Genomic DNA, 11,691 nt, shown 5'->3' with positions numbered 1-11,691 from the left:
AGAAAGTTGTAAGTGCTGCTGGTAGATAAGTAGAATGCTGCAGCCCCTGTGGAGGGCAGTATGGTGGTTCCACAGTAGGCTAAGTATAGGTTTGCCATGTGATTTTGCAACTGCATTATTAGGTACATACTTGGAAGAACTGAAGCAGGGACATGAATAGACATGAATAGACATTTGCATGCAAGATTATTCTTTAATGGCTGTTTTTACTTATCATAATTGATTCAGAGTCTTTACTTATTTCCTTAGAGATCTATTTCTTCTTCAGTCATTTTAGATATATTATGGGTTTCTATGAAATTGTCCATTTTGTCAGAGTTTTAAAATATGTTGGTGTACAGTTATTCACAGTGTCCTCTTATCATTTTAGTTCTGTAAGGTCAGTATTAATGCCCCTCTGTTCCAGTATTCTAAAGCTGCCAGAAATGCAATATGCCAGAAATGGATTGGCTATTACAATGGGTGTTTATTAGTTCACAAATTTACAGTTCTAAGGCCATGAACATGGCCAAATTAAAGTATCATATGGTAGATACCTTCTTTGAGGAAAAGGCCAGTGGCATCCAGAACAAGGAAGGCATGTGGCTGATGTGTGCTGGTCCTTTGCTACTGGGCTGCATTATTTTCAGCTTCTGATTCCAATGTCTTTCTCCTTAAGCATCTGTGGGTTTTCACTTAGCTTCTCTGGGGCAAACTCTGGGATTCATCTCTTAACTTAGCATTTGAAACATCCAGGTCTGGTTGGCTCTGAACTCCCTTCAACATATCTCTGTCATTTATCCTCTGATAGAGGATGCTAGTAAACTAAGACCCACCTTGAATGGGTGGAGTCATAGCTCTGTGGAAGTAATCTAATCAAAAGATCCTGCTCACAATTGGGTGAGTCACATCTCCATGGAAACAACCTACTCAAAAGATGCCACACACAATAAGTCTGCACCCATAAGAGTGCAGTAAAAGAACATGGCTTTTCTAGGGAACATAACAGATCCAAACCAGCATATTCCACCATCTGGACCCCAAATAGACATGTTCTTTCTACATGTAAATTATGGAATTCCTTCCATCACAGTATCACAAAAGTCTAAAATCATTTTAGTAACAATAGATAAGTACAAAATCATCAAAATCAGTTACAGGCTTGTTTGTCCTAAGACAAAATATCCCTCTGGCTGCAAACCTGTGAAATTTAGAACAAGTTATCTGTTTCCAATATCCAAAGGAAGAACAGTCACAAACATTCCCATTGCCATAGGGAGAAGCTGAAAGAAAAACAGGGATCACTGGACCAAAACACTTCCTAAAACCCACAGGGCATACTTCATTAGATTTCAAACTTTCAGAGTCATTTATAGAATGATGTTTAATCCTTGGGGATTGAGAGAGTTGCAGGCCCACCAGTTCCAAGGGCTTATGCAATTGTTCTACTCTCTTCCAACACTGGGGTGATTGTTCCAATATATGCGAGTATTGGGGAAACCAATTTGTTCTCAGCTCCACCCTCCTCAAACATCTGGGTCACACTCAGACTCTCGCAACTATGAGGCACATGCTCAACCTTTTCAGAAGAGTGGGTTGTGGCCAGGATCTCTGCAATCTCCAGGGAGTGTGCTGCATCCTCTTTGAACTCACCCTCTCCACATGCATCAGTGGGTTCACTCTCCTGATGGAGTTCTCTTCACTCCCATCATCAACTTCCATGGTTCTGCCTTGGAAGAATTTTTTTCTTCAATCTGTTCCTTTTAGACCAGACTGACAATGTTTCCATTTATACAGATCTTGCAAAAAATTTGTTGGCTTGACATGCCTCACACAGGGTCAAAACATAGCACTTTCCACAAATCCTTCCTGGATAACTACATTTCCAAACCTTGCTTGCACTGTAATGCTTGCCAGTTACCATGTTTAGTTAAATCCTCATGTGGGACACTATCCTCTGGGGCCTCAATGTCTGGAAGTCCAGAATTTTCCAGACCATCAATTTCTGGTTCCTTTGTACTGAAGAGTTCAGTTCTCAGCTTATCTCTTTCCTCTCATGTTTTACTATAAGTTGCAAGGAGAAGCCAGGCTGCACTCTCCAGATTTAGTTTGGAAATCTCTTCAGTTAAGTATCCCAGCTCATTCTTTCAAATTCTCCCTTATATCCAACACCAAGACTCAATTTTGCCAAATTCCCTGCCACTTTAAAACAAGGATCACCATCCTTTAGTTGGCAATGACACAATCATCATTTCTATATAAGGCCTCATTGGAAGAACCTTTAGTGTCCATAATTCTACCAACAGTCTCTTTAAAGAAATCTAGGCCTCTTCTATCAAGTTTCCCACAATTCTTCCAAAATCTTCCTCTTATCCATTTATAAAGCTGTTCCAGCATTTTGGGATTTGCAAATAACAGCACCCCAGTACTCAGGTATGAAAATCTGTTATGGTTTGATAAAGCTGCCATCAATACAATATACCAGAAATGGATTGACTTTTACAATGGGTGTTTATTAGTTCACAAATTTACAGTTCTAAGACCATGAAAATGTCCAAATTGAGGCATCAAGAAGTACACACCTTCTCTAAGGAAAAGGCCAGTGGGGTTTGGAATACCTCTGCTAACTGGGAAGGCATGTGGCTGGTGTCTGCTGGTCCTCTCCTCCTGGGCTGCATTACATTCAGCTTCTGATTCCAGTGTCTTTCTCCTTAAGCTTCTCTGGGTTCTGATTTAGCTTCTCTGGGGAAAACTCTGTGCTTCATCTCTAAGCTTAACATTCCAAGCATCTGGGTCTGGTTGTCTCTGAACTCTCTTCAAAATAACTTCCTTTTATCCTCAGAGGATGGAGGGGGCAAGATGATGGCCTAGAGAGGAGTGGAATTTAATTAGTCCCTGGGAGCAACTAAGAAACAACCAGAAGCAACTAGTAAATAATCTGGAATAACTTCTGGGAGAAACTGTGACAGTCCATGCATCATACAGAAACCTGGATTGGGAGGAATGCCTGAGACTGCAGCATAAAATCTGTAAGTAAGAACTGCAGAACCATGCCAGAAGCCCCCTCACCCCATGGCAGGCTGAGCTGCAAAATATCACTGTGGCCGAAAGCAGCACTCTCTGAGCAAGCATATATAGCTCAGCCCATCTCCAACTGGGGTTTTCATTAACAAATGTGGACTGCTGAATAAAAGCTACAAACCCCTAACAAGGAGGCAGAGGCTTTTAGTGATGACTGACCTTAAAGAGCCAGAAGAAATCTCTGTCCCAGGAGGGGGAGCCCAGAAGACTGGGTGTTACCTTTGGCTAATGTGTGAAACTGGGGGTCTATGGACTGGCTCTGAAAGGGGGCTTTCTGTCCCTTTTCCCATCTTTAAACCTGAGCATCTCAGTGGAGAACACCTCAGCCAGTTTCAGTTTGCAGTGCTCTGACCCAGACATGGGTGGTGATAGCAGAGTCAGAGAGACAAAGGAGCTATTCAAATTCAGATGATAACTCCCTAAGGGGTATATCTTCCCTAAGGGGAAGAAAGGGAGTCCAGTTCTACTATCCATTTTCCCTTCAGAACCAGACTCAGAGCCTGTAAGGGGCTACACCTCCTTACATCAGTCAGGAGTGACAGGCTCACAGGTACCACTTGCTGGGCAGGTTAGGAAGAGCACAGTGGCTAGAGACCCCACAGGAAACACTGTCAATATCTAAGACATACCTGCAGGGACACTTGAAACTGAATATAACCCCATTCTAAGATCTGAATCCATTCCAGTCTGGGAAAATCTGACTGGGGTAACCAAGGAAACCAGATACCTAGACAATGGAAAACTACAGTCTACACTAGGAAATACAAAGATATGGCCCAGTCAAAGGAACAAACTTACACCTCAATCAAGATACAGTTGACATATTGTTTCACTTTAATGAAACAATCTATTAAAGACTTTCAAAGATATATGCTAAATCAAATCAAAAACCAAATCAACAAGTTCAGGGAAGATATGGCAAAAGAGATGAAAGCTATAAAGAAAACACTGGATGAACATAAGGTAGAAATAGAAACTTTGAAAAAACAACTGGCAGAATCTATGGAAATGAAAGGCACAACACAAGAGATGAAAAATACAATGGAGACATACAACAGCAGATCTCAAGAGGCAGAAGAAAACACTCAGGAACTGGAGAACAAGACACCTGAAATCCTACACACAAAAGAAGAGACAGGGAAAAGAATGGGAAAATATGAGCAAAGTCTCAGGGAATTGAATGACAACATGAAGAACATGAAGGTACATGTCATGGGTGTCCCAGAAGGAGAAGAGAAGGGAAAAGGGGCAGAAGCAATAATAGAGGAAATAACCAATGAAAATTTCCCATCTCTTATAAAAGACATAAAATTAGAGATCCAAGAAGTACAGCATATCCCAAAGAGAACAGATCTGAATAGAACTACACCAAGACACTTAATAATCAGATTATCAAACATCAAAGACAAAGAGAGAATCCTGAAATCAGCAAGAGAAAAGTGATCCATCCCATGCAAAGGAAGCTTGATAAGACCATGTGCAGATTTCTCAGTAGAAACCATGGAGGCAAGAAGGAAGTGGTGTGATATATTTAAGATACTGAAAGAGAAAAACCATCAAGCAAGAATCTTATCTGTCCTTCAAATATGAGGAAGAGTTTAAAATATTCTCTGACAAACAGACAATGACAGAGTTTGTGAACAAGATACCTGCACTACAGGAAATACTAAAGGGAGCACTACAGACAGATAGGAAAAGACAGGAGTGAGAGGATTGGAACAAAATTTTCTGTGATGGTAGCACAGCAATGTAAGGACACTGAACAAAGATGACTCTGAGTATGGTTGAAAGAGGAAAGTTAGGAGGACGGGGGACACCAGAAGAAAAGAGGAAACAAAAGACTGGGACTGTATAACTCACTGAAACCTAAAGTGTTCAACAACTGTGATAAAATGTACAATTATGTTTTTACATGAAAGAAAACAAATGAAGGTCAACCTTGCAAGGTGTTAAAAATAGGGTGGTATTGGGGAAAATACAATCAATGCAAACTAGAGACCATAGTTAACAGAAACATTGCATTATGCTTCCTTTAATGTAACAAAGGCAATATACTAAAGCTAAATGCCTATAAGAGGGGAACATAAGGGAGGGGTATGGGACTCCTGGCATTGGTAATGTTGTCTGACTACTTTATTGTACTTTAGTTTAATTCTATCTTTCCTTTTGGTGCTTTGTGGCTGTCATTATTTTCTTTCTTTTTTTTTCTTTTGTCTCTCTATCTTCTTTGATTCTTCTTCCTTCTTTGTGGAAGAAATGAAGATGTCCTTATATAGATAGTGGTGATGCTGGTGAATACATAAATATGTGACTATACAGGAAACCATTGATTATTTACTTAGGACAGATAGTGGTGATGGTGGTGAATACATAAATATGTGACTATACAGGGAATTAATTATTTACTTAGGACAGTAAACAAAACTGTCTTAAAATAAATGGGTTGATGAAGAAAATTGAAAGCACTATATTGAGTGAAATATGTCAGACACATAAGGGCAAATATTGCATGGTATCACTAGTATGAACTAATTATAATATGTAAACTCATAGACATGAAACATAAGTTACCAGGATATATAATGAGGTTAAAAATGGGAGTGGTTGCTTATTGTGAGCAGAATGTTCCACTAGGTTGAACTTAAATGTTTGGAAATGGACAAAGATGATGGTAGCATGTTTTTGTGAGAAGAACTAAAAGTGCTGAAAGTTGTGTGAATGTGTGGAAAGGGAAAGCTTAGAGTCATTATGTCACCAGATGGAATGTTGGAGGTTACAGTGTGGGAATGTACAAAACAGTGAATCTTGTGGTGAACAATGTCCATGATTAACTGTATAAATATTAGAAATCTCTCTCATGAACTAAAACACATGTATGACACTATAACTAGAAGTTAGTAATAGATGGGTTGTATTAGTTAGGGTTCTCTAGGGAAACAGAATCAATGAGAGATATCTATAAATATAAGATTTATAAAAGTGCCTTATGCAACTGGGCATGCATGAGTCCAAATTCCATAGGGCAGGCAACAAACTGGCAAACTCCAGTGAAGGTGTTAGATGAATTCCTCAGGAAATGAACTGGCAACTTGATGAACTCCTCAGGAAACACTTTGCTGGTCAGCTGAAGAAGAAGTGAAGGTCCTCTATCTGTCTTGCTTAAAAGTCTTCAACTGATTGGATTAAATCCAGCTGACTGCATTCGCTCATTGTGGAAGACATGCCCTTCACTGACGTCATCAGTCACAGCTGCAGCCAATTGACTGCTGATTTCATAAACCAGCCTGTTGGTTTATTAACCAGCCACAAACATCCTCACAGCAACAGTTAGGCCAGGGCTTGCTGGACCAGACAGCTGGGTACTATCACCTGTTCAAGTTGACACATGAAACTAACCATCACAGTCACCCCTTGTCAACTTAGCAGTTATACGCATTACCTAAAACCATACTTTATTCACTAAGTAGAGAACAATAACAGACATGTATTTTGCCTAACAATACTCCACTGTGCAGCATACAACTGGAATGCATTAAATCTCTCCAGAATAGGGTGCAAGTCCTTGGGTGACACTAACTCTTAAAATTGATTTCCTTTAGCTTAAATACAGCAAAATGAACAATACAGCTTATGTCACATGATAAGGGGACAAGACAGAGGAGAAAGCAAAGATACTTGCTTTACACAAATACAAACACACTCATAACAAAACAAGGAGGAAATATTCATACCATCATAATCCTGGTCACATGGCCATAGTTCATATTTATCACTACCTTCTTCTACTACCATTCCATGTTACCTTTACCCTCAGCAAGCACTTCAGCTGGCCTTGGCTCTTTGCCTGGTGGGGTGACCCAAACCTTCATTCCTGAAGTTTCTTGGCCATTGGTAGTCCTGCCTGGATTGGGTTGTTGCAGTTTTCCATTGACTTTAATCACAGGGCATGGTAGTATTAAGAGATGCCCTAGGGGATCTCCTGTATGCCAGGAAAACTCTTCTTTACTTCCATAGTGTACTTGCAGTGCTATTTCCCCTTGATAGGATCAATCACCCCCAGCCAGTACAGTAATCCCCTTCCTTGCCTGTTGATTCAGAGGCACGAGAAGACCCAAGTGGCCAGGTGACAGTCTTAACTTCCAGTTCAATAGGATTATTGTTGTGTTTTCCTGGTGGAAGCACTCCTCCTTTTGGAACAAAGACTTGTAGACCAGTAGAGCTTAAGCTTGCAGGGATAGGAAGCAAAAATTTACCTAGTGGATCACTAGGAGCGATAGTGAGTGGTGCCACTCCTGTTTCCACTCCTTGATTCCTGGACCCATGAATCCTGGCTATGGAAGAAACAGCCCCAGAGAGTGGATGCTGATTCAGAGCATACATATCCTCCTGGAGAACACTGCCACAGCCCTGAAAGGTATTGCCACCTAGTTGGCACTGTAATTGGGTCTTCAACAGGCCATTCCACTGTTCTATCAACCCACCTGCCTCTGGATGATGGGTGTACAAGTTTGAATGTACTATGTCCCCCAAAATGCCGTTATCTTTGATGCAATCCTGTGGGGCAGACTGATTAATCTTTTTGATTAGAGTGTGACCTTTTGATTGACTGTTTCCATGGAGATGTGACCCACCCAACTGTAGGTGATAACTCTGATTGGATGTCTTCCATGGATTGTGGCCCCACCCATTTAGTGGGGGCCTTCATTAGTATACTAGAGCACTATATAAGCTCAGACAGGAGCAAGACTGCTACATCCAAGAGGGACACTTTGAAGAATACACAGAAGCTGAGAGAGTAGCTGCAGAAGAGGGACTGTCTGAAGATGACCATTGAAAGCAGACTCTTGCCCTGGAGAAGCTAAGAGAGGACAAACACCCCAAGAGCAACTAAGAGTGACATTTTTGAGGAACTGCAGCCTAGAGAGGAACACCCTGGGAGAAAGCCATTTTGAAACCAGAACTTTGGAGCAGATGCCAGCCTCATGTCTTTCCAGCTAACAGATATTTTCTGGACATCATTGGCCATACTCCAGTGAAGGTACACAATTGCTGATGTGCTACCTTGCATATGTTATGACCTTAAGACTGTAACTGTGTAACCAAATAGCCCCCCCTTTTATAAAAGCCAATCCATCTCTGGTGTTTTGCAATCTGGCAGCAGTAGCAAACTAGAACAGATTTTGGTGCCAGAGAAGTGGGTTGCTGGTGCTGCTGAGTTTGCAAATACCAAACATGTAGGGATGACTTTTTAAATGGATAAGGGGAAGATTGTGGAAGAATTGCAAGGAGCTCAATAGAAAAGGCCCAAACTGCTTTGAAGAGACTGTAGAAATATGGACTCTAAAGATAGTTCTGATGAGGCCTTGAGCAGAAATGATGAATGTGTTGTTGCAAACTGGAAGGAAGGTGATCCATGTTTTAAAGGGGCAGAGAATTTGGCAAAATTGAGGCCTGGTGTTGGAAGGAAGCAAGAATTGAAAGCAACAATCTGGAATATTTAGCTGATGAGAATCTCTGAGCAAAATATAGAAGTAGCTTGGCTTTTATGTGCAGATTATAGTAAAATGTGAGAGGACAGAGATAAGCTGAGAAACAAACTCTTGGTTTCAAAGAAACCAGAAATTGGTGGCATGAAAAACTCTGCGCTTCCAGGGAGCGAAACCCCAGAAACTACAGCCTAATTTGAGGATGCAACCAAATATGGAACCCAGCTGCCATTACAGAAAAAGCCAAGATTGGAGGAGTTTATGCAGAAAGGATTTGTGGTAAGTCCTATTGTCTTATGGCTTTGACCCCTGTTTGCTTCATGTGAAGCCAACAAAATTTTTGTGAGATCTTTATAGACAGAGCTGCTGCCAGTCTGAACTGGAAGGGACAGACAAGGAACAAATTGAAGGAAAAATTTCTTCAAAGACAGAGCCATGGAAGTTGAGATCTGGAGTCAAGAGATCTCAGGCGGGGAGAGCGGAGTGACCCACATACATGGAAAGGGTGAGTTTGCCCTGGAGGTCGAGGGTGGGCCTTCTACCTCGATATTCAGGAAAGGTGTTGCCACCTCAGGCCCCAAAAAGGGTGGTGCACATTTCCAGGGAATTGGGGAGAGCCTGGCTGCCACCGCACTGTTCTGATGGGGTTGAGCATGTGTCCCGGGGATGGAAGGGAATCTGGGTGCTGTCCTGATGTTTGAGGAGGGTGGGACCAGGAAGGTGTGGATATGTGAGAGCACTCACCCAAGCATTTGGAGAGGAAAGGGCTGTGACAAAGGCTCTTAGGAAGGGTTAGACTCCCACTCTCTCAAGCACCAAGGATAAAATTTCATTCTCCAAATGACTCAGACTTTGAAATCTAATGGAGTTTGTCCTGCAGGTTTTAGGAACTGCTTTGATCCTGTTAACCTTGTTTTCCTTACTGTTTCTCCTTATGGCAGTGGGAAAATTTATCCTATGAATGTCCCTCCTTTGTATAGTAGAAGCACATAACTTGTTCTAAGTTTTACAGGTCCACAATCAGAGGGGAATTTTGTATTAGGATAGACCAGGCCTGTAACTGATTTTGATGGGATCTTATTGTTACTGAAATGATTTAATGTTTTGTGATATTGTGATAGAATGGTTTATATTATATGGAAAGATAATGTCATTTTGGGGTCCAGGGTGTGGAACGTGCCAGTTTGAATGTATTATGTCCCCCAAAATGCTGTTATCTTTGATGCAATCTTGTAGGGAAGATTGATTAATCTTTCTGATTAGGGTTTGACCTTTTGATTATTTCCATGGAGCTGTGACCCACACAACTGCAGGTGATAACTCTTGATTGAATGACTTCCATGGAGGTGTGGCCCCACCCATTGAGCAGGGGGCATTGATTAGTTTACTAGAGCACTATATAAGCTCAGACAGAAGCGAGATTGATACAGCCAAGAGGGACACTTTGAAGAATGCACAGAAGCTGTGAGAGAAGCTGCAGATGAGAGACAGTTTGAAGATGGCCATTGGAATCAGACTCTTGCTCCAGAGAAGCTAAGAGAGGACAAACAGCCCAAGAGCAACTAAGAGTGACATTTTTGAGGAACTGCAGCCTAGAGAGGAATGTCCTGGGAGAAAGCCATCTTGAAACCAGAACTTTGGAACAGATGCCAACCACATGCCTTCCCAGCTAACAGAGGTTTTCCAGACATCATTGGCCATCATCCAGTGAAGATGCCTGATTGCTGATGTGTTACTTTGGACACTTTATGGCCTTAAGACTGTAACTATGTAACCAAATAAACCCCCTTTTATAAAAGCCAATCCATCTCTGGTGTTTTGCATTCCAGCAGCATTAGCAAACTAGAACAAGGGGAGCATAGTAAGACCAGAGAATTCCACGAGCATGTGTCCATTCCCTCACTTCATTTGCTGTGAAGTGTGTTCCTTGGTCAGAAGCAATGCTATGTAGAATACCATGATGGTGGATAAGGCATTCTGTAAGTCCATGGATGGTAGTTTTGGCAGAAGCATTTCATGCAGAGAGGGCAACCCCATACCCAGAATATGTGTCTATTTCAGTAAGGACAAATCACTGCCCCTTCCATGATGGAAGTGGTCCAATATAATCAACCTGCCATGAGGTAGCAGGCTGATCACCTTGGGGAATGGTGCCATATGGGGTACTGAGTGTGGGTCTCTGCTGCTGGCAGATTTGGTGCTCAGCAGTGACTGTGGTGATGTCAGCCTTGGTGAGTGGAAGTCCATTTTGCTGAGCCCATGCATAACCTCCATCCCTACCACCATGACCACTTTGTTCATGAGCCCATTGGGCAATGACAGAAGTGGCTGGGGAAGGAGGCTGATTGGTATCCACCAAATGGGTCATTTTATCCACTTGGTTATTAAAATCTTCTGCTGAAGTCACCCTCTGGTGAGCATTCACATGGGACACAAATATCTTCATGTTTTTTCCCACTCAGGAAGGTCTATCCACATGCCCGTTCCCCAGACTTTTTTTGTCACCAATCTTCCAGTCATGTTCCTTCCAAGTCCCTGACAATCCAGCCAAACCATCAGCAACAGCCCATGAATCAGTATACAAATGTACCTCTGACCAGTTCTCCTTCCAAGCAAAGTGAACAAGGTACACTGCTTGAAGTTCTGCCCACTGGGAGGATTTCCCCTCACCACTTTGTCCTTCAGGGACATCCCAGAAAGTGGCTGCCATGCTGCAGCTATTCACTTTTGGGTGGTGCCTGCATATCATGCAGAACCATCTGTAAACCAGGCCTGAGTTTTCTCTTCCTCAGTCAACTGAATGTAAGGAACTCCCCAAGATGCCATAGCTATGGACTGGGAAAGAGAAAGTAAGGAGGAAGAATTGGGGTCCATGGGCATTTGGGCCACTTCCTCATGTAACTTACTTGTGCCTTCAGGACCAGCTCAAGCTCTGTCTTGTATATACCATTTCCATTTTATGATAGAGTTCTGCTGTGCATGCCCAAATTCATGGCTTCTCATGTTGGACAACACCCAGCTCATGATGGGTAATTCAAGTCTCATGGTAACTTGGTGGCCCACAGTTAAGTGTTCTGTCTCTACTAAGGCCCAGTAGCAAGCCAACAGCTCTTTCTCAAATGGAGAGTAGTTATCTGCAGAGGAT

At 42.1% G+C, this 11,691-nt stretch overlaps 1 long non-coding RNA gene across 1 annotated transcript in view; it reads right to left on the bottom strand.

The window, feature by feature from the left end:
- Positions 1-2,481: 2,481 nt before the first annotated feature.
- Positions 2,482-11,691, bottom strand: part of LOC119534672 — a 55,499-nt gene continuing 46,289 nt past the window's right edge. Inside the window, exon 4 of the long non-coding RNA XR_005217091.1 lies at positions 2,482-2,846. This is a non-coding gene — a long non-coding RNA (uncharacterized LOC119534672). The remainder of the gene's footprint in view (positions 2,847-11,691) is intronic.

Source organism: Choloepus didactylus, chromosome 5 (assembly GCF_015220235.1).
Source record: "Choloepus didactylus isolate mChoDid1 chromosome 5, mChoDid1.pri, whole genome shotgun sequence".
NCBI classification, from domain to species: Eukaryota; Metazoa; Chordata; class Mammalia; order Pilosa; family Megalonychidae; genus Choloepus; species Choloepus didactylus.
The sequence above is the reverse complement of the archived record's forward strand: the minus strand, read 5'-3'. Positions and strand labels throughout refer to the sequence as shown.